Source organism: Brienomyrus brachyistius, chromosome 16 (assembly GCF_023856365.1).
Source record: "Brienomyrus brachyistius isolate T26 chromosome 16, BBRACH_0.4, whole genome shotgun sequence".
Taxonomy (NCBI): Eukaryota; Metazoa; Chordata; class Actinopteri; order Osteoglossiformes; family Mormyridae; genus Brienomyrus; species Brienomyrus brachyistius.
Window position 1 is genome coordinate 2,494,531 of NC_064548.1, and position 24,251 is coordinate 2,518,781.

The 24,251-nt window shown below is 42.4% G+C and overlaps 1 long non-coding RNA gene across 1 annotated transcript; it reads right to left on the bottom strand.

Moving 5' to 3' along the window:
- Positions 1-2,768: 2,768 nt before the first annotated feature.
- Positions 2,769-11,523, bottom strand: LOC125709983 (uncharacterized). The gene is made up of 2 exons (XR_007382889.1): positions 11,394-11,523; positions 2,769-2,879 (listed from the first exon to the last, which is right to left on the bottom strand). It is a non-coding gene; the product is annotated as an uncharacterized LOC125709983 (long non-coding RNA).
- Positions 11,524-24,251: the final 12,728 nt, after the last annotated feature.

The window sequence follows — 24,251 nt, forward strand, 5'->3', positions numbered from 1 at the left end:
TTTTAAAAAATGTGCTTTATAAATAAATTTTACTTACTTATTTACACTCAATCTCTCTCCCTGCCTCCTGGAAAACTGCAGATGCATCTAATCTGTCATATACCATTTATCCTTTATTAAATAGTTACAGTAGCATTTCACTCAGTGCATATGTTGTCTATCTGCAAGCCAAAGCAGAGTGAGCTGCTTTAAAGGCAATGGCAGAAGCATTGGAGCAAAACTTGATGCACTTGAAATCTAAGAAGCCCAATAAAAGGCAAGAAAAACTTGCATTTGAGGCTAAACTTCCTGCAGCAAATGCTATGGTAAATGTTTTAATGAAATCTGCAGCATTGCATGACCAAAATAATCAAGGAGCCAGGTTGGTACCTCAGATACAAGCAGTTCTTCAACTGTAGAGATTCTACTCTACAGTCTATTCTATCAACAGATACAGCATCTAAATGGACTGCATTTATATAGCGCTTTTATACTCCTACGAGTACTCAAAGCGCTTTACATTTCATGCCTCACATTCACCCATCCACACACCGGTGGCGGAGGCTGCCATGCAAGGTGCCAACCTGCTCACCAGGAGCAATTTGGGGTTCAGTGTCTTGCTCAAGGACACTTTGATGGGGTCAGGAGGAACCAGGGCTCGAACCTGCAACCCTCCAGTTGCCGAACGAAAGCACTACCTCCTGTGCCACCATCTTCCACTGTCCTAAAGGCACCCCCACATAAACCTCACACATCTAATCCTTCTGTTAAAAGGGAAAGAAAAGACCCAAAATTGGGTCATAGGTATGATGATGGACTGGCTCAAAAGAACAGAAGTACTTTTATAGATGAAAAGGCAAAATGAAAGAGTTGTTGATCAAGCAGCAAAAACCGTCTCTTCTTCCAGCAAGAGAAATTCCTTTTTTTGATGGCATGCCGATCATTTATGAAAAATTTTGAATAAGGTATAGAAAATAAAATTAACATGCGAGATAGGCTTTACTATTTGGAACAATTCACCACAGGACAACCAAGAAATTTGGTGCACAACTTTTTACATACGGATCCACAGACAGAGTACAAGGAAGCAAGAGCACAGCTGGAATGGAACCTTAGAAACAGCATCAAGACAACATCAACATTCATTGATGAAGTACTTGGTCAGCCCACTACAAAAGCAGAGGATGGCTCTGCTCTGAGATCATATGCTCTTTTCTTGCAAAGTTGCTACAACACACTTCAGGAAGTTGATTTTGTTGAATAGTTAGAAAATTCTGCTGAGCTGCATTTCAAGCTATGTGACAAATGGTTGCTTGCAGCATTCATGAAGATCTTCAGTTTACTGAAAAATCAAACACATGCTATGCTGGATCCTATCTTCAGAGATATTCTAACTTCAACAGACAATAAAAGAACTTCTAAAACCAATCCAACAACTTCAAAATTCTGCTTCAAACCTATCAGTGGGGGGAGTAGTTTTTCCACTGTAATCACCTTAATCTCGAGCCAGGCAGACAGTAAAATGAAATCCAACTACAAACAAAACTCAAATTATCTCACTTCGTTCACAAAGCCTTGCTTGTTTTGTGGTAAAGACCACACAATGGACTCCTAAGGCGATTTTAAACAGAAACCCAATAAAGAAACAATGGAATTTTTAAGGTCAATAACCTTTGTTTCGTTTGCAAAAGGGGCACGAGTAAGATCTGTGAAAAGTGTCACGCCAAAATTATCATCGGAGTCACCCAACTATCCTGCATATTAAAACAAAAGAATATCAAACAATCTCTTAGCACCAAACCACAATCAATGTCCAGTACTTCAGTGTCCTTGGGTGCCGCTAGTCATGATGGGGCCAAATTGAAGGAGTGTGCCGTCGCAATAGTACCGGTAAAGGTGGAAAAGGTGACAAAGGTCATCAATCGCTTTCCTTGACCCAGGAAGCTCCGCAACCCTTTGCCAGGAATTATTAATGAGGCAATTGAATGCAACTGGAAAAAAGGTGAACATACTTCTTAAAACCGTGGATCAGCCTGCAAGCAGCTACAAAACCTCTGGATTGGAAGTGTCTGCCTTAAAGGGAAATTCTTATCTGAAGTTGCCTGATGTATATTTGCAAGAAATGATGCCTGTCACCAAAGACAACATTCTTAAGGAACAAGAGGTCAGGAAATGGTCTTATTGATGTTGAGTTGATACCAATAGATGCTAGTGTAGGGCTGTTCATTGGTGTAAATGCTCCAAAAGCATTGGAACCCTGGAGAGTAATAAACAGTCTGGGTAGTGGTCCAGATGCTGTGAAAACACTTGGATGGGTTGTTAATGGCCTACTCAGTCATGAATTGAATGGTGATGGATGTGACCCTCTGTCACTGCAGGTTACTCATATTTCTATAGGCAGCTTGGAAGAACTGTAAATTCGACAGTATAATAAGGATTTTGTGGAACAGCACTATAGTGAAAATAGAGAAATATTCATGTAAAAAAAAGTTTATGGACATAGTCTCATCTTCAGCTGAGCTTCAAGATGGACATTATCATTTAAAGTTGCCATTTCGCAAGCTTGAGGTGAGAATGCTTAACAAGCATGTAACCCAGCAATGAACACAATTTCTAAAGAGGTTTAAGAGAGGTCAGTCATTATTTTGTGAATATACAAACTATATGAATGACATTCTTGTAAAACAATTTGCAAAAGTCATACCTCTGGACAAGCTGGAGCAAGAGATTGGAAAAGTGGGGCATATACCTGTTATCAGAGGCTGACAAGAAAGAGGCGAACCCCGGGATGTGGGAGAACAGGAGTTTAATAGGGAAATCGGGTACACCAAAAGCCAAGGGGAGCGTCAAAGAGAATGTTCAGGTTGGGTGCCAGGGTTCAGATGCCGGTGAAGTCAGTCCTATGAGCAGGGATGAGATGGGGTGATGAGGAGGTGGGAGGAACGATGAGGACAGGTCCGGAGAGCAGGACGAGGGAGGCAGATCAGATAGGCAGGGCAGATGAGACAGGCAGGGCAGGTGAGATAGGCACAAGACAAAAGAATGCTCAGTATGGGTCAAATACATGGCAAGAATACTTCGTAATGGGTTAAACGTAAGTTTCGCTTTAAGTGGCGGAGCAATTAGTTGTTGATGGGTTGCAGCTGCCTTGTCCTGCCCCTTTGGGTGTGGCAGTACCACATCACATAGTTTATCATCCATATACAAAGAAACTATGTGTGTTTTTTGACTGTGCATCTGCATTTTGTGAAACATCTTTAAACAAGAGTATTTTCAAGGTCCTGTCCTCACTAATACATTGTTACTTTGATTTCGTCAAGGTGCCATTGTCATCATGACAGATATGGGGATGTTCCATCAGGTTACATCAGGGAAAAGCGGCTAAGGAATGCTTCCTCTGGTAGCCCAATGGAAATATCAGTTAAGACCTTGTGGAGCACAGAATAATTGTTTGTATATTTGATGCAGTACCTTCCCCAAGCTGTGCCACATTTCAGCTGTTGAAGGCTGTGGACAATAATCAAATAATTACCCAAAGGATGTCATAAATACAATCAAACAAAATTTCTATGTTGATGACAGAGTAATATAATATATGTTTTTTCAAATAGATTTATAACCTAAAGGTCACAGAGGTCACTGGGACATGGGTCATGTGACATCAGGACAAGTGACATGGCTGGGTGTAATCTGATCAAATATTTGTTTTTGTGTGAGAAGGAGAGAGAAAGTGAAATAAAAAAAATAATAATGGCATTAATTAAGGACCAGTGCTTATGAATACATGTGAGAGAGCGGGAAGGAGGGAAGAGGAGGTGAGGATGTGGGCTGACCCCTTTCTCTAACCAGCGTGTCTGAAATAACTTATCTGAATATAACTTAAGTGGAAAAGCTGCCTCCCTCCCAAAAACATTAATAGCCATCTAAACTGAAATGAACAGTTTGCAGGTGGTATTGTCAATAGGTTCAGGGTCATCCGGGTTAACTCCGAAGTAGCCGATAGAACCATGAAATAAACACTGACATTTTGTCTTTGCATAAAACTTCCAGAACATAAAAGAATACATCCTGCCATCAAATTAACATTTTTCTTCGCATAAATAATAAAAACGAAAACACCCTGCTGTACATCAAATGGACATTCTGTCTTTGCATAAATTAGAAAAATATAAACAGATCAGAGTTAATATGAAACTTGATACATTGTATTCTCATTAAAGAATCCTAAGAAAAGTTAAACACATGCACATAAAATTGGCATTTTGTCTTTACCGTACATAACCCCCCCAAAAGCCAGATATCTATTATGATCAGTGGTCATTTGGCCAAACTGTTGCACAAATTGTCTGCATTTTATTGTATACAGTTTTTTATTAATATAACTTGAACATAATTTTTTAGTTGCACAAATGATTTAAGATGTAACATGTCATGATCCTGGGAGAGCAGACAGGCGAATGTGCGGGTAGGTGGGCACAGACCAGGCAGACGAGGCAGAAATGGGGAAATCTGGGGTTTATTCCGGAACTGGAACACTGGGAACATGGATACCACACTAACCACAAGCTACACAATTCACACAATGACGGACGAGGGTAACAGGCAAGACCAGGACTTAAATAGGACATGACTTAATCAAAATAAGCAGACACAGGTGGAAACGATCGGGAAAGAACACGTGGGTAGTCAGGGGGCGTGGCACACACGAGGAGCGGACGGGCCGGGCATCACACATGTAAACTGGATAGCAAAACGGTTGAAGAGGCATAGGATTTTTTTCAAAAGCACATTGTTGCAAGTACAAGAGGACTTCATACCTGTTTCCAGCAAAACTAAATCTAGGAAACTACAACCAAGGTGGTTTACTAAGGAAATTAAGAATAAAGTCAGGAGGAAAAGGGCTCTCTTCCACAAATGATTTCAAAGTAAAGCAGAAGTATCTAAGTCTAAGTTGAGTTAAAAATAACATTAGACACTCCAAGAGGAATGTAGAAGGAAAGAATGCATTGGAGGCTAAGGATGACAATAAAAGTTTTTTAGTTTCTTAGTTGGAGTGATTTCAGCTCTAAAATCACTAATCTGCAGGATAGTAAGGGCCTTATAATTGAAAATGAAATTGATATAGTAAATGAGTTTAATGATTATTTTACATGGGTCTTCACAGTAGATGACACGCGTAACTTACCACCATTTAGTATGAATACAGCGTTGTCTATGACCAATATATGTATAGCTGAGGCTGATGTGGTACTAAGCCTAGCTAAGCTCAAAATAAATAAATCACAGGGGCCTGATGGCATGTTACCTATAGTTTTAAGAGAGATGAGAGATATTAGCAGCCAACCTTTAACATTACTATTCTAGAAATCGTTATCTGCTGGTGTGGTACCTTCTGATTGGAAGCGAGCTAATATAATGCCCAAAAGGGGATAGAAGTAATCCAGCAAACTATTGGCGAATCGGTTTCACTACCATTACTGGAAAAATAATGGAAGCTATAATCCAAGTGAAAATGGTAGATTACCTGGATTCAAATATTGAATGGATTCTGAGGTACAGCTAACATGGATATAGGAGAGGTAGGTCCTGTTTGACTTATCTACTTGAGTTCTTTGAAGAAGCTACAAGAGAAATTGATCGCAAAAAGGCCTACGATGTGATCTACTTAGATTTCCAGAAGGCCTTTGATGTTGTCCCCCACAAACTGCTCTTGCTTAACCTCGAGGCTGCAGGGATTTTAGGAACTGTAGTAGCTTGGATTGAAAACTGGTTAACTGACAGGAAGCAGCGAGTAGGTATTAGAGCCATAATGTCACAGTGGACCTGCGTTCATAGTGGGGTACCGCAGGGTTCAATTTTAGGGCCACTATTTTTCCTAATTTCATTAATGATATTGACACCAATACATATAGTAAGCTGGTTAAATTTGCAGACACCACCAAGGTGGGTGGTGTAGCAGATACTGATCTAACAGCGGAGAAGCTACAACGGGATCTGGATTTAATTACGACTGGGTTGATACCTGGCAGATGATATTTAACATAGATCCATATTTAACAAGTAATCCATGAGGTAGCAGAAATATAAAGTACAGATATTTTATGGGTTCCACTGAAATAAAGGCAGCTGATTACAAGAAAGACCTTGGAGTATATGTTGATGCTTCCATGTCCCACTCTCGCCAGTGTGGGGAAGCAATAAAAAAGGTTAATAAGATGTTAGGTTACATTGCTAGCTGTGTGGAGGTGATGCTACGATTATATAAATTCCTTGGTTAGACCCTACCTAGAATATTGTGTGCAGGTTTGTCACCATACCTTAAGAAAGACATTGCTACCTTGGAAAGGGTGCAGTGTAGGGCAACGAGAATGATTCCTGGTCTTAGAGGAATGTCTTATGAAGAGAGGTTAGCTCAGCTGAATCTGTTTAGCTTTGCGCAAAGGAGACTAAGGAGGGACATGATCCAGGTATATAAGTTTCTAAAAGGTCTGGATGCTGTTCAGCCAAATGGCTATTTCAATATTAGTTTAAATGCTAGCACTTATGGCCATAAGTGGAAATTAGCGGGAGAACATTTTAAAATGAATTTGAGGAAGCACTTTACACAGAGAGTAGTTAGAGTATGGAATAATCTTCCTGCTAGTGTAGCACAAGCTAAATCTACAGTGGGGCAAAAAAGTATTTGGTCAGCCACCGATTGTGCAAGTTCTCCCACTGAAAATGATGGCAGAGGTCAGTAATTTTCATCATAGGTACACTTCAACTGTGAGAGACAGAATGTGAAAAAAAAATCCATGAATTCACATGGTAGGATTTTTAAAGAATTTATTTGTAAATTAGGGTGGAAAATAAGTATTTGGTCAATAACAAAAATTCAACTCAATACTTTGTAACATAACCTTTGTTGGCAATAACAGAGGTCAAACGATTACTATAGGTCTTTACCAGGTTTGCACACACAGTAGCTGGTATTTTGGCCCATTCCTCCATGCAGATCTTCTCGAGAGCAGTGATGTTTTGGGGCTGTCGCCGAGCAACACGGACTTTCAACTCCCTCCACAGATTTTCTATGGGGTTGAGGTCTGGAGACTGGCTAGGCCACTCCAGGACTTTCAAATGCTTCTTACGGAGCCACTCCTTTGTTGCCCGGGCAGTGTGTTTGGGATCATTGTCATGTTGGAAGACCCAGCCACGTTTCAGCTTCAAAGCTCTCACTGATGGAAGGAGGTTTTGGCTCAAGATCTCACGATACATGGCCCCATTCATTCTTTCCTTAACACGGATCAGTCGTCCTGTCCCCTTAGCAGAAAAACAGCCCCAAAGCATGATGTTTCCCCCCCCATGCTTCACAGTAGGTATGGTGTTCTTGGGATGCAACTCAGTATTCTTCTTCCTCCAAACACGACGAGTTGAGTTTAGACCAAAAAGTTCTACTTTGGTTTCATCTGACCACATGACATTCTCCCAATCCTCTGCTGTATCATCCATGTGCTCTCTGGCAAACTTCAGACGGGCCTGGACATGCACTGGCTTCAGCAGCGGAACACGTCTGGCACTGCAGGATTTGATTCCCTGCCGTTGTAGTGTGTTACTGATGGTGACCTTTGTTACTTTGGTCCCAGCTCTCTGCAGGTCATTCACCAGGTCCCCCCGTGTGGTTCTGGGATTTTTGCTCACCGTTCTCATGATCATTTTGACCCCACGGGATGAGATCTTGCGTGGAGCCCCAGATCGAGGGAGAGTATCAGTGGTCTTGTATGTCTTCCATTTTCTGATAATTGCTCCCACAGTTGATTTTTTCACACCAAGCTGCTTGCCTATTGTAGATTCACTCTTCCCAGTCTGGTGCAGGTCTACAATTCTTTTCCTGGTGTCCTTCGAAAGCTCTTTGGTCTTGGCCATAGTGGAGTTTGGAGTCTGACTGTTTGAGGCTGTGGACAGGTGTCTTTTATACAGATAATGAGTTCGAACAGGTGCCATTAAGACAGGTAATGAGTGGAGGACAGAAAAGCTTCTTAAAGAAGACGTTACAGGTCTGTGAGAGCCAGAGATTTTCCTTGTTTGAATTGACCAAATACTTATTTTCCACCCTAATTTACAAATAAATTCTTTAAAAATCCTACCATGTGAATTCATGGATTTTTTTTTCACATTCTGTCTCTAACAGTTGAAGTGTACCTATGATGAAAATTACTGACCTCTGCCATCATTTTCAGTGGGAGAACTTGCACAATCGGTGGCTGACCAAATACTTTTTTGCCCCACTGTATGTGTTCCTTTAAATCAGAGCCAGAAAAGATTTTAACAACTCTGAGCTATTAGTTAAGTTCTCTCCAAATAAGCTTGATGGGCTGAATTGCCTCCTCTTGTTTGTAAATTTCTAATGTTCTTATGTTCTGGTGTTTTATTTTTCAGACGTGTTATACAAAAATGTATAGTTATGTGTATGCAGCCCAATCGTGTTTTTCAAATCTACAATGTTAATGTAACATGAAGTTTTTTTTTATTTATTTTCAAAGTTGCAGAAATGTTTTAAAATGTAACATGTACACATGTGTTTTGTTTTTCAAAGTTGTACATAAAAAAAAAATGTAATAAGGCTTTAGCATGTTAATATGACAAAGCTGCAAGGATTTCTTTCGATCTGGTGTTGCAACAAGATAATCCTGCTCAGTAACCTGATGAACAATGGAATACGGGCCATGAGCAGTTTTTAACACTACAGCTTTAAGAGAGTCAGGTATTACAATTTGCACCACAACTACCTCACCATCATGCTGCACCCATTTACCCACCAGTAACCAATCAAGTAAAAATTACCCATGTTCTGCGTTCTCCATATCATCAGCGGGCAACGCGCTAGCAATTAACTCTGCAAGCCCCTTGTCTTTATTTTGAGCCGAAATCAAATCATCGCGATTTAAACAAGGTGGCAAAGTAGGCAACCGTAAAACTGCAGAATATCTGTTATCTACCCCCACTGACACATCCACCCCCTGCGCACGACTTCTCGCTCTTGTTACAGCACACGCACTGAACACGTCAGGGAATTCTACAGCACAGTCAGTCTTCTCTGCCTCCACAGGCTGATCAACCACTACTGGCGAAGGTGGAACACTAGGCCACACACGCCCCCCAGCCAAGTTATTACCCAAAATCACATCAACCCCCTCCACAGGCAGCGATGGCCGCACAGCTACTACTACATCGCCTCACACCAGATCTGAATGCAACACTAACCTGTGGAGAGGAACTGATAAAGTAGTCATGCCAATCCTACGAATCAAAACAGATTTCCCCGTTCTGGAACTAGAGGAAAAAAGCAAAATAGATTGTGCAACAGAGGCTGCCATGTCGCGTAGAATTTTCGCGTACCTTTTCTAAACTACTTGATAGAAACGGACTGTCCATAAGAAACGGACCATAGCTGTCTAAGTAGCTCCTTACAGGTATCACTCTCAGCAGGAGGCAGACCATCTACATGTGCACTAGGTACTCCACAACCTGATACACCTGCAGAGGCACAATCACCAGATGGAACATCAGTTTTAACTGCATAAACAGAACGAGGGACAGGCACAGCACACAACACAGCTTTATTGGAAGTAGGGCGATTGGTCCTCTTGCTTCGCGGCATAGGGCGCTCTTTTTTCCAATGCCCAAACTTTAAGCAATAATTGCATTGATTCTGAGTATCTCTAACACAAGCTGACTGATCCAACCTCGATGGGAGACCGCCCCAACCACATTGAGAATAAGTTGGTCTATGTTCACTGTAGTCATGTGGTCCATATTCTTTTTGTTTATTTTTATGCGTCAAAATAAACTCATCTGCCAATATAGCAGCTTCTGCAGCAGTTTTTACCTTCTGTTCATTTATATATGTAGTTACGCGTTCTGGGACTATATTTTTAAATTGCTCGAGGACTATGAAGTCACACAATTGATAAAAAGTGGTCACTGTTTCAGCCGTCGCCATCTATTAAAAAAAACTTGTGAGGTCTCTAGCAACCTCGATGTACGTTTGTCGGTCACCTTTTCTCCAGCTCCTGAAATGCTGTCTATACGCCTCAGGAACCAAGGCAAAAGCATAAAACACAGCCTCCTCAACACAACTATACCTTTTAAGCTCAGACACAGACAGAGCTGTAAAAGACTCTTGAGCCCTCCCCGTGAACACACTCTGCAACAGCAACGTGCGCTCCACATCAGTCCAGCCTCTCTCTGCAGCAACATGTCCAAATAAGGAAAAGAAAATATCAGGATCTCTTTCGTTAAACTTAGGTAGAAACTTTATCATCTGGGATAAGCCTACATCCCCAGAAGCTAATGAACCAATAGAGGAATTGTCAGGTCTGGCTCTAAACTTCTCCCTTTCATGTTCCAATATAGCACGTTCCCATTCCTTTGCCCGCTCATCTTGCCTCAATTTTTCATATTCTAATTGTCTTTGTCACATTCCCGAGCTTCTAAACCAGCCTCTGCTCCATCTGTGTCACGCCCGGCTCGTACGATCCTCGTGTGTGTCATGCCCCCCTGATTATCCACGTGTGCTTCCACGATCATACCCAGCTGTACCTTGTTGTTTTGTCTATTTCAGTCCCTGTCTTACCTTAGTTCAGCGTCCGTCATTGATGTTGTTAATGTCAGTGCTTGTGATCCGTCCTGCCCGTCCCGTTTACCCGATCCTTTTAATAAATCCCCGTCTTCCCCGACTTCACCTGCCTGCCTGCTCCTACCTGCCCAAGCGATCACCCGCTAACCATCGCTGATCGTGACAATCTGCATCTGCAACAGTTCTTTTTGCTGCTCAAAAGTCAGAACCGTGGTGGCAGTGCACTGCGAAGAACCAGCCCCTAACAGCATAGAAATGGCTGTCGGACCGGCAGTATCCGACAAAAGTTTAACAGATAAAATATCCATTTCTGTTAATTTGATTTTAATCAACTCTAAGTTAGTTTTTTCTCAGAGTTTTCGGCTGATCCTGATCAATTTTATAGTGCTTTGCAATTTTATGCATCTGCTCTTTTGTCATATTATCCAAAACACTTTCAGATGGAGACGCGCAGAACTCAGAAAATATATTCATGATTACTTATATCAAAGACAACAAAACTCCCCAATTTAACCAAACAAAACCAAAAATTCACAAAACTAACCAAAAATTCTCACAAAACACCAATCATTAATCAGACAATTTCCGATGCAGGTAATCTCCGCATGCTACGGGAGAAACAAACTAACCATGAGCTGCCCCGCATCTACCTTCAGCAAGAGGCCCTACTTATTTCCAAAACTAGTCTTCAATGTGCCCCCATACGACTGAACTGCAAGCAGCCCCCCTCGCGTTTGACACATCAAAAACAACAAACTAAAATAAAGGCAACACAACAAACAGCGTTAAGTGCTCTTACCTGCGGCAGGGGTTCACATAGCTCTGACGGAGTCTAACCCACCCACTAATTTCTCCCGCACATACAAAGACACCCGCATCCGGCTCTGGTCTACAGAAAGTTACTCAGCACACCAAAAAAAACCAATGCTGAATACAAAAGTAACCAAAACAAAAACACCAGAGGAGGAAAGGGGGGCCCCCCTCCCCAGAGGATGCAGGTCTCTTCATACCCCTCCCAATTAAGGCTTCACACGGCACACCTGCGCCTGATTACCTACTCAACAAACAGGGAGAAGAACAAAGGTAGGAAGTGGGCGGGGCTGACAGACTGGCAGAGTCGTCACAATGGCAGCCTGGCTAAAAGAGATACCTGGAAGGAAACACAGACATGAGGGGTTCCATGGGTTTGGCGTCAAGCCAACCTACCGTCCACCTATCGGAGTTTATTTAATGACCTATTTGGACAGCCATAGAATAAGACATTACAGTAATGTACAGCCTGGAGGTAATAAAAGCATGAACCAATTTCTCTGCATCTTGAAAGGAAAGCATCTTTTGTAACTTGGCAATATTAAGCAAGTGAAAGTAGATAGTACGGCTAATGTTAGCATGTACATTAAACAAAAGATCAGAATCTAGAATAACACCAAGGTTTTTAACAACAGTACTTGGTATAATAGATACAGTAGTCCACCCAGAATGACTATAATGTCTGATAGTTTACTTCTGGTGGCTTTGATGCCAGTAAGAAGAACCTCAGTCCTATCTAGGTTTAACAGGAGGAAGTTGTCTGTGTCACGCCCGGCTCGTCCGATCCTCGTGTGTGCCACGCCCCCTGATTATCCACGTGTGCTTCCCTGATCGTACCCAGCTGTGTCCGATTATTTTTGCCCAGTCCTGTCTATCTGAGTCAACATCTTGCCTTGCCTTTCGTCCGTCAATGATGTTAGATGTCTGTATCGTCGACCAGTCCTGCTCGTAGCCTCTTTCCCCTAATAAATCCCCGTATTCCGCCCGCCTGCCTGATCTTTCCTGCCCCCCTGCTCGTCCGATAACCCGCGATCCTGACAGTCTGACATTCACTTTTTGATGTGAATTAAACATTCTTCCATTCTCTGAAGTTGCTGTCTATCTTCTGGTTTGGCCGATATATATAATTGTGTATCATCTGCAAAGCAATTAAAGCTAAATCCATGTTACGAATAACTAGGCCGAAAGGTAACATGTATAGTGAAAATAGTAAGGGAGCTAAAACTGAACCTTGTGACACTCCATATCTGACCTTGACATGTTCTGTGGAATCACTATTTAAATTCACATACTGATAGCGGTCTGACCCGGGTTCGAGTCTCCGCCTGGGTCACATGTGTGTGGAGTTTGCATGTTCTCCCCATGTCGTCATGGGGTTTCCTCCGGGTACTCTGGTTTCCCCCCACAGTCCAAAAACATGCTGAGGCTAATTGGAGTTGCTAAATTGCCCGTAGGTGTGCATGTGTGAGTGAATGATGTGTGAGTGTGCCCTGCGATGGGCTGGCCCCCCATCTAGGGTTGTTCCCTGCCTCGTGCCCATTGCTTCCCCGCGACCCAGTAGGATGAGCGGTTTGGAAAATGGATGGATGGATAGCGGTCTGACAGGTAAGATTTAAACCAAGGGAGTGCCACTCCCCTTATGCCTACAGTATGTTCAATTCTATGTAGGAGAATGGCATGGACTATAGTATCAAAGCAGTACTAAGGTCAAGCAGCACTAGGAGCGAGGCACAGCCACACACACACAAGATGAAATTACACCCTCTACCTTTATGTACACATCCGCTGCTGGATACCTTCTTTCATCCCTGTGTACACAACAGATAGGAATGGTGTCTCCAGTGTTGACAACATTAGGCAGAACAAACTGTTGATGAGAGTCTGATCATTTCCCATATCAATCAAGACCTTTAAAGCTGTTCCATTTATTTCAATATACCATTTTAACAGAATCTCATCAATGCTCCTTTTGGCCACCTGCATGCTTCTGCAATGCGTTTAAAGGCAGTAAGAAAATGCTCAACATCATCAGCATCAGTTAATTTTTCTAACCTGGGCTTGCAATGTGGATGATATTGACTTGCCACACTCGTGGCTGGATTGATGGTTCCAGCTGTAGCCCCAACTTGGAGATAAGGTTCTGCCAAATCCAGGAGCTCACCTGCTGGTAGAGGATCTGGAGGCGGGGAGGTCCAGGCCTGCACTGCCATTTGCAATGGTTGGAACTAATGTTGCAGTGATTCAAACCAATGTTCCTGTCTTGCAGTGATCTCCATCTGCCCCACGTGGGCTTGAAAAAGAGTCATCAGATCAGACAGAGTTGGCTCCTTCACCTTCTACCCCACTGGAAGATCCCTGTTCAACCTCTTCACTCCCAGCTAGCTTCTCCTGCGGAGTCTGTGAGCTCACCAGTGCTCCTTGGTCTTTCTTCCTCAATGGAGGGGAACACAGGACAAAGAGAAAAATCCAAAAAAAAGAAAAACCCTGTGGCTGCCACTGAATGATCCCACCGCTGCCACCAATTGTGAGGAACCAAGCAGTAAGGCGACAAACACAGGAACTTAATTAAAGAAATAGGGCTTTATTGACCGCCCATATTGCAAACAATGACACACTCAAACCTTAATAACTGGGCCCAAAACAGAGGTCAACAAAAACAAACATAATATTACACCACAAACCAGTAACTGAAGCAAACTGACCTTTCTTAATAAGGAAACGAGGGAACATATATAGCGATTTGGCCAAACCAATTAACACACAAAAGGGGTAAACCAAATAAGCACTACATATAACTAAACAAAGCAAAACACAGCTAAACCCCAACTCCCCCCTCTTGCCATGACAGCACATGGTTCGCTCCTACTCCAGGGGTTGTCCTTTGAGACACCTCCACCCTCAGCCACACCTTTATGCTGAACAAAAGACCATCCCCCACAACCAAAGTAACTACAAACCAAAAAAATTAAACAATCACTGCACACAACCCTACAATATCAATATATATATATATATATATATATATATATATATATATATATATATATATATATATATACATACACACACTCTACACCTAACACAAAAGGCAAAAAAACACAACTAAAACCTATGAATTATTACTGTAAAGCAACTTAATTAGAAAAGGCATACAAATACTGAACTAAGGTCTTACTGTGTGGCTGTAACCATCACACTACAGTATGTTCAATCCTGTCTAGGAGAATGGCATGGTCTATAGCATCAAAGCAGCACTAAGGTCAAGCAGCACTAGGAGTGAGGCACAGCCTTGGTCAGCAGATAGGAGAAGATCATTTACCACCTTCAGTAGAACAGTCTCTGTGCTCTGAGCTCTAAACCCAGACTGAAATCTCTCATAAATCTGATTCTCCTGCAGAAATGATGTTAGTTGACTAGCTACAACTCGCTCTATTATTTTAGAGATAAATGGTAGATTAGAGATTAGTCTATAGTCTATAGTTTATCATTTCCAAGGGATCCAAGTTTGGATTCTTAAATAGAGGTTTAATTACTGCTAATTTAAGAGACTTTGGTAAAAGAGCAATGCTGATGGAGGATTTAACTATTGCTAGTAGCGGTTCAATCAATGCCGGGATCATCTCTATGAATAATTTTGTTGGAACAGGGTCTAGCATACAAGTGGATGAATTTGAAGATCAGATTAAAGACATCAGTTCTGATTGGTTGACCATGGTAAATGCTTCAAATAGGGCAGTTGCAGCATTAGCACATGCCATGTCAAGGCCAGAGAATGTAGTTATTGGAATATTCATTGTTATGTCTAATTGAAAATATTTTTTGGTCAAAAAAATTCATAAAGTCATCACTGGAAAATAACGCGGGCACACTTTGAGTAGTAGTCTGATTATTAGTCAGCTTGGACACCCTATTAAATAGGAATCTAGGATTATTTTTGTTTATTTCAATTAGTTGTGATAGATACTCTGATTTAGCGGCACTAAGAGCCTTTTTATACTGTAGCTACCCATAGCCTCTTTCCATGCTAGTTCGAAAACCACAAGTTTATTTTGATGCCACTTATGTTCTAATTTCTGTGTCTCCTGTTTTAAAGTACGCAAGTGGTCATTATATCAAGGAGCAATTTAATTTATTCTGATATTTTTTATGTTTTAACAAAGCAATTTTATCTAGGGTGGAACTAGATGCTAAACAATCCGTAAAGCTATCAAGTTCAGAAGGATTCAACATTAATTTAGTCAAAAACGATAGCTCAGGGAGATTATCGATAAAGTTACTCACTGTTTGACGTGATTGTATGTTTGGCATAGAAGCGAGTCGGGGAGGCTAATATTTTGAGCAAGCTAAATATTGAACATGATAAAATGATGGTCTGAGATAATACTGGTCTGAGGGAGTAGAGTTACATTATCTATATTGTTGTGTTCACTGACTGTTATCACAAGCTTAGAACACTAGGTGGCAGTGTTGAAAGGCAGACACTGTAGAGACGAGATAGAGAGAAGTGTGAGGCATTACGTGAGACGAATACGAACATTCGTACTGCTGTGCTACCTTGATGTTTTCGATGTAATGCTTGTTAAGTAAATAGCATTTCGTTTAACAGCATTTATATATTCTCTGGCCTGGTTATTCGAGTGCTACACTACATTTCTGGCGACATTACATTTTTGGCGACGAGTTTTGTGTTTTCACCTCTTCTTTTTTTTTGCTGACTCACCATGGCTGGAAACGTGCCTGCACCTCCGATGTTTTTGCCGTGCCCGGGAGAGCCCCCGATACCTTTCGACATGTGGCTGCGGATTTTCAAGAACTATCTACTGGTAATTAATGCAACGGGAAATGCTTGGCGTGAAGCTTGCAGGAGAGCTACACTACTCCACTGTCTCGGAGCCGAGGGACAACGGACTTTCTACTCGCTACCAGATACAGGTGACTCCTTTGACTCTGCTGTCAATGCTTTAGAGAAACATTATACACCCAAAGTAAATGTTGTTGTGGAACGACATATCTTCAGACAGCGAAAACAAGCACCTCACGAGACTATTATACAGTATGCGGCCGTATTGCGTGATCTTGCTTCAAAATGTGGATTTGATGATAAAACTCTCTGTGATCAGCTGATTGGACATGTGAATAACTCAAATATAAGAGAAAGACTCTTGCTCGAACCATATCTGACACTGGACAAAACCTTAACACTCGCATCACAAGTAGAATCTGCTGTTCAACAAGCAAAAGCAATAGCAGGAAAGGACAGTGTCTCAGTGCAAGCTGTACAACATTCATCCTAATAAGCCATCCAATGCCACCACTACATCTTCCCGCAGCTGTTTCAGATGTGGTTCTAACACACATCTGGCTAATTCTTCTCAGTGTCCTGCAGCCAAAGCAACTTGCAAGTCTTGCCATAAAGTTGGACATTTTGCTCGTGTTTGTCGCTCATCCAAGACAAGTGATGTACGTGAGATTCAGCTACCTAAACTGACTGTGTTCTACTTAAACAACACTTGCCATGCACCACATACACTTACATGCAAAATCAATATCAGTACTCCTGCTTCTCTTACCAAAGAGCATGAAATGGTTGTTGACACAGGATCAGCAGTATCTATTTTACCACACCACATCTATGTTCAGTATTTCAATGACACATTACTGCTTGCACCTGTTAGTCAGTTAGTGACTTACACAAGGAAGAGAATTCCTGTGCTTGGTTGCCTACAAGTCAAAGTGAGTAGAGGAGTTCTCACTGCCCCAGTTACATTTTACGTGGTGAAGAATGGCACTTCTCTTTTAGGAAGAGATCTCATGAAAGCCTTAAGCATCTGCATTGAAGGTAACACTATCCTCCCTCCCGTGTTTACCACAAACTCTGCATCTGCTCCCTGTATCCCTACTGCTCCTGCTGTTAGCTGTGTGACTGTTTCAACCGCTTCCTGCATCCCTACTACTCCAGACATTGGTTGTGCACAAAACTTTGTGCATAAGGTGAAAATTGACCCCACTGTTAAACCAGTACGCCAGAAATTACGACGCCTGCCTTTTTCTGTAACAGCTTCTGTCTCAGCTGAACTTTACCGCTTGCTGAAAGCTGGTGTGATTGAGAAAATTGATGCATCACCTTGGGTTTCGCCTATTGTAGTTACAGGACGGAAAACTGGTGGAATACGAATGTGCACAGATCTCCGTGAACCAAACAAGGCTGTGGTCACAGATTGCTACCCTCTACCTCATGTGGATGAACTGCTTGCAAACTTACAAGGTGCAAAGCTGTTTTCTACAATCGATCTGGCTAATGCATACTACCAGTTGCCTCTTCATGAAGATAGCAGAAACCTTACAGCATTCATCACACATGATGGTCTGTTCCGATTCTGCAGAGTTCCTTATGGCCTCGCATCAGCCCCCTCAGCCTTCCAGAAAATGATGGCTGACATTCTCAACGGTCTTCCAGGTGTTCAAAATTATTTGGATGACCTTATTGTTTATGGCAACTCCCCTGTTGAGCATGACCAGAACCTCAACGCTGTCCTCCAAAAGTTGAAGGAGGCTGGATTGGTTCTCAATGAGAACAAATGTCACTTCAGGAAAACCTCCCTACGCTTCCTAGGTCATGTCATTACTGTAGATGGCATTCTTCCTGACCAAGAACACATTAATGCTGTCCTGAAAGCCCCTCCTCCATCTGACGCTGTTGCCCTGAGATCGTTTCTGGGCCTAGTGTCCTGGTATTCAAAGTTTCTGCCTAACTTTGCGACGGTTGTGGCTCCTATGCGTGCCTGTGTCAGTGAAAAAGACACATTTACATGGTCTCCTGCAGCACAAAGCAGCTTTGAGGAAGTTAAGCAACTTCTTGTGAACAGTCCTGCGCTTGCTCTTTTTAACCCTTCTCTACGACCGGTAATTTCCACAGATGCAAGTGACTATGGACTTGGAGCTGTCTTTGCACAAGTACAACCTGATGGCACAGAGAAGCCTGTGGCTTTTGGTTCCCGCACACTGACTGAAACGGAGAGGAAATACTCGACTGTTGAAAAAGAAGCACTTGCTTGTGTGTGGGCTACAGAAAAATGGAGAACATACCTGTGGGGACGTCGTTTTACTCTCCGCACAGATCACCAGGCATTGACAACACTGCTCAGCACAAAGGGAATCGGTCGGGCTGGTATGCGGGTTGCCCGCTGGTCTGCACGCCTGCTCTGTTTTGACTATGATGTTGTCTATCGACCAGGCTCCCAGAACTATACGGCTTATTGTCTCTCGCGCCTTCCCCTGCCTGCGCCTCCTGACTCTATTTCAGATTCAGAACCCGAGATGGTGGCACATATTTCTGCTGTCCTAAGCTCCCTTCCAGTGGCTGACTTCAACTCTGCTTGTTCTTCTTGTCCTGAACTGTCAGCCCTGCGCTCACAAATTGAAAGTGGTTGGCCTCCATCCGTTAAATCAGTAAGTGGTGCACTAGCCCTATACTATAAGATCAGAGATGAGCTCTCCGTCAAGGATAACTACATCCTCAGAGGCTCAAGACTCATCGTGCCACTCTCCTTACGACACGCACTGATCATGCTTGCACATGAGAGTCATCAAGGAATCGTCCGCACAAAGCAACGTCTGCGCGACCTCTACTGGTGGCCAAAGATGGACTCACAAGTTCAGTCTTGCATTGCTTCATGTATACTCTGCCAGGTTAATGATAAAACAACTTCTACTCACCCTGCTGCTTTGCAACCAGTCCCACTGCCTGATGGACCATGGAAGAAACTTGGCCTTGATATTGTTGGACCCTTTGACACTGCAGTTTCTGCTTGCAGATACGCTATCACGCTGACAGATTATTATTCAAAGTGGCCAGAGGTTGCCTTTTCACATACCGCCACTACTGAAGATGTTATTCACTTCCTGACATCTGTTTTCTGTCGTCATGGTAACCCAGAGAACATTGTCACAGACAATGGTCCACAGTTCACCTCTGCAGCTTTTGCATCATTCCTGCACACCCAGGGTATCTCCCATAGCAGAACATCAGTCTACTATCCAGCTGCTAACAGAGCTTTCGAGAGATTCCATCGTGCCCTGAGAAGCTGCATTCAAACTGCCATTCAACAGTCACAACCATGGAATGAGACTGTTATGAACTGGCTCCAGGTGTATCGTGCAACGCCACATGCTGCAACTTCCACCTCACCATATGAACTACTTTATGGTAGGAAGATGCGCACCAAATCGGATATTCTTCCTCTGCCATGTCTCCGCTGGATGTTTCTGCTCGTCGTGCAGTTCAGAGACATCAGACTAACATGCAGCATTACACTGATGCTAAACGTGGCGCACGCATGCCTTCTTTTCGACCAGGAGAGAGAGTGAGGATAAGGAAGCCTCATCACGTCCCTAAAGCTCATCCCAGATTTACTTCCCCTACAACCCTACAACCGAGGAAGAGGATAGGTCCAAACTCTTTCTTGCTGAGTGATGGGAAAACTTGGAATGCCTCTCATCTTGCCAAGATTCCTCCTGTGGCTGGACAAGACTGCGACACATCTCGACTGATACACACAGGTGTTAGTCATTCCTCCTCTCACAAACAGCCACGTGTTAAATACAAGCCCAAGTGGCATAAGGACTATGTCATGTCATAGTTGACCAAAAAGAAGCTGAGATAATTCTAGTAACTTGATCGTTATAGCTAAGACTGTTTACAAGGTTCAAAGTATTTCAGTTTATTCACTAGACAATAGTCAAGTTTAAGTATAGGTAATTCACTGTTTACAATGATTTTACAGTTATATGTCAATGCACCTTATGTAAAGATACTTTATTCATGATATCTGATGCAATGGTACCACAAGAGTTTGTATTTGACAGAACTACATTTCAATTCATTACATTTATTTATTACGTTTTGTTTTCCTGTTTGCATTCACTTTATATAGAGAGTGTATTCTTTTACAGAGAGAGGAGATGGTGTGTTCACTGACTGTTATTACAACCTTAGAACACTAGGTGGCAGTGTTGAAAGGCAGACACTGTAGAGATGAGATAGAGAGAAGAAGTGTGAGGCATTACGTGAGACGAATACGAACATTCGTACTGCAGTGCTACCTTGATGTTTTCGATGTAATGCTTGTTAAGTAAATAGCATTTCGTTTAACAGCATTTATATAGAAATAGGACCAAACGAGCCTGGAGCTTGGCCACATGCGACTACTCTGTTTGAACAACGCGGTCGAAATGAAAGACCGGGATCCAGCGCTTGGCGCATGCGCACCCACACCGACGCCCATTTCAAAATGGCGACACCAGCGGAGCGCCAGTTATTTCAAATAAACCCCTATAACCATAACTGTCATGCCCGGCTCGTCTGCTCCTCGTGTGTGCCATGCCCCCTGCTTACCCACGTGTGCTTCCCCGATTGTACCCATCTTTGTCTGCTTATTTTGATTAGTCACGTCCTATTTAAGTCCTGGTCTTACCTGTTTCCCCCGTCCGTCATTGTGGTTAGATGTGCTTCATGTCTCCTGTTCACCGTTCCCTTATTAAAACCTTTAGTTTACCCCGATACCTGCCTGTCTGCCTAGTCTGTGCACGCCTGCCCGCACGATCACCGCTCTCCCAGCACTTTTCTGCCAATGTGAATAATAAAGTAAAGCGCTCTGAGCATTTTCGACAGCAATAATCAAGGAATAACGCGGTTAATTATTGTTTAAATGAGCGTATGCGCTCTTTCTCTGGCTCGATCCACACAGCATTTCCTTCAAAGTGCCAGCTCGTTGTGGCAAGCAGCTGTCAAATGGCTACCAGCGGAAATTGTTGTCGAGATGCTAACCGTTGGCCCAGGACTGTGAGAAGCAGACAGCCAGCAGTCCCATCATGGAAGAATGCACACTAATTCTATATTTTATATGTTTATTTGTAAATAGTATTAAATAATCTATTTCTAATTTAAATAAAAGTCGATCTCTAACACAACACTCCCGGATTGTTTAGCTACATTTAGCGACTGGGTGGGCGGTGTGGGAGCAGCCAAGAAGGACACATTTAGCTCTTGTTGTTATAGTGCTATTTTTAATTAGTATGAATGGGATATAAATCATTTAGACAATGAGAATTGAGGAAGAACCTAAACAACAGTGTATCAGCCTCAGTAATGGTTCGACAAACAGCGCAGTTCTGGTACGTACGACCGCCCCATTTAAACAACGCGGCTGAAATGTTTGTCCTAGACTGCACCAATCTTGCGCATGCGCACTCACGCAGACACACATTTCAAAATGGCGACAACAACGGGGGCACATGCTGCTCTTTTATTTCAAATAAGCCCCTTTAACCACATTGTTTTTTAAGCAATGAAACTCTTTTTCGGGTAATGCGTTATTTAAAATAAAACATCTTAAGCATTTCGACAACAAGAATCAAGGAATAACGCGGAGCGATCCTTGTTAAAATCTCTCGCTCTCTCTCTCCATGTCGTGCTTGTGCGTGCAGCCACGATACCCACACACCACTGTCTTTTATTGAAAACAGCTGAGGCAAGTCGTTTTCTCAACTTTAAAGTGTGTATACAATAAGTAAACGTGTGTAAAAGAAGTATAAAATGTGTTATAAAGCACATAGCCAACGATAATTAATAAAGAATTTAAGCATAATAGCCCAGACGTACCATGGCCTATAGCTGGTAGAAATGGAGCTGTCCTACGGCCTACAAGATAAAAGCATATGGCACCAAATTCGAATCAGTAGTCTTTAAAAGAATAAAATACATTATATGAATTTATTAATGCGATATTCTAAATACGTTTTAAGGCATAATAATTTTAACGGGGTCACCGGACGCATCGAGCTTTTCTAGCTAGAGAGGAAAGAGAGTCGGGCAGTTTTGAATGGTAAAAGCAGTAGTTGTGTATTGTTAACAGTTTATTTTTAACAAAATGGCCTATTTTATATCGGTAAAAACACAGCAATCCTGTTTTTAGGGGGGATTTATGCGTATTGCATGTCTAGACATGTCGGTCAGCTAATGTCCGCGGCAGTGGGAAACGGGGCGTCGGCGCAAGAGCTTTTGGAGCCGTGAGCGATAAGCCTATGAGACGGAAGCGTCAATGAAACAAAATGGCCGCCGGTTGACAAATTGTTGCAGAGTGCCTGTAACATCTCGTTTAACCGCTGGTCCTGAGTGTGAGAAGCAGATAGACAGCATTCCCACCCTCGGCAGAAAGCACATTACCTCTATTTGTTAATCTGTTTTATTCGTAAATAGTATAAAATAATATATTTCTAATTGAAATAAAGTCGATGTCTAACACCACAACTCTGAGACTCTAGTATAGCCCCAGACACCCCGCTGCGGGCCTGTGGGGCTGGATGAAGTATCTAACTTCAATTGCTTAATCAGCGGGATAAAGTGCCGTAACTTAAACGGGTCTATAACAAATTAGTATAAAGTTTTAAGCCAATAAGATTTAATTAATAAAGTAATTTAGTTGTATTTTGTTAGTTTTATTTTCAATAAAATGCACCCAGTGCATTATTAATTATTAATAGATGCAGGAACTAGTGAGCAGTATTCCTCTCTAGCTAGAAAAGCTCGACGTGTCCGGTGACCCCGTTAAAATTATTGCAGTTATACTATTTTTGTGTGTTATCTCTCTATTCGGTTTTGATTTCTGGCACAATGTTTTGTTATTTAAGATGTTCATTTTGCACTATCCCGTAAGGTACCGGAGTCAGCCAGGCTCATGTTGTGAAGTAAGGGGGACCGCTGGTACCTGTGAGTCAATAAAGTGCTTCTTTGAGTTTTGCCGGAATCCAGAACCCTGTGTCCGATGCTTCCTGTTCTCCGCAACACTCCCCATCACACATCAGAAACACAGAATACCAGGGAGGTGTAGAGGGTTCCAGCAGGCAGCGGGTGCCCAAAACCGGGCATTACCGGCAGTGTGGGTTACACTTACATTTTCTTAACAGACAAGCTATACCCACCACCAAAATTATGGCTCGTTTTGTGTTACTTACAAATGTTAACATTCAACATACCACAATAAAAACAACAATATTCCAAACCGTAGCTACAGTGTAAAACTTCTATTTCTGCAATAATATCAGCTCAAAAACAACACATCAGCTCAAAAATAAGCTGACAATTAACAAACAATTCAATAATTGACATACAGCTGATTTATGACTTTATGTTTGGTAAATTGAGCCAACCACAGCTGGTTCCAGACTAGATTTCAGAGGCCGGTGCTGAAGTTTTTTCAATTAAATTGACACATATAAAAGGAGGACCTTGAGGAGTGATGTTTTTGGGAGCATACACAGGAAAAGACAAATAAAGTAATGTCTGGATGAGGAGGAGGAGGAGGAGGAAGAAGAAGAAGAAGAAGAAGGGCCCAGGTAGAGGAGCAAGCCTAGGTAGAGGAGCAGGTGCAGTGAGAGCAGCAGACCCCAGGAGAGGACAAGGTAGAGGTGTAAGCATGCGTGGTGGTGGCATTCCAAGGGCTGAAAGAGCAGTAGTCAGTGATGAAATACATGCAACTATCATTGATCATGTAATCAACCACGGCTTTTCATTAAGTCTGGTGAAAGAGTGCAGCCCAATCTAAGGTGGTCCACGGTTGCCTCCATTATACGTGTATTTCGAGAAGACAACAGGTAAGTACTGAATTTTACATGAATTGTTTCTATTCTCACTTGACATGTCAATACGGTCATACAGTAATGCACGTGTTTACTGTACTTTTATGTCCCTCCAAAGGATGCAACGTCTTCCCCTGGGGGAAGAGGAAAGGTCCTCAGTAACGATCAAGAGCTTACAATAGTAGAAATGGTTGTAACCAATAATGCAATA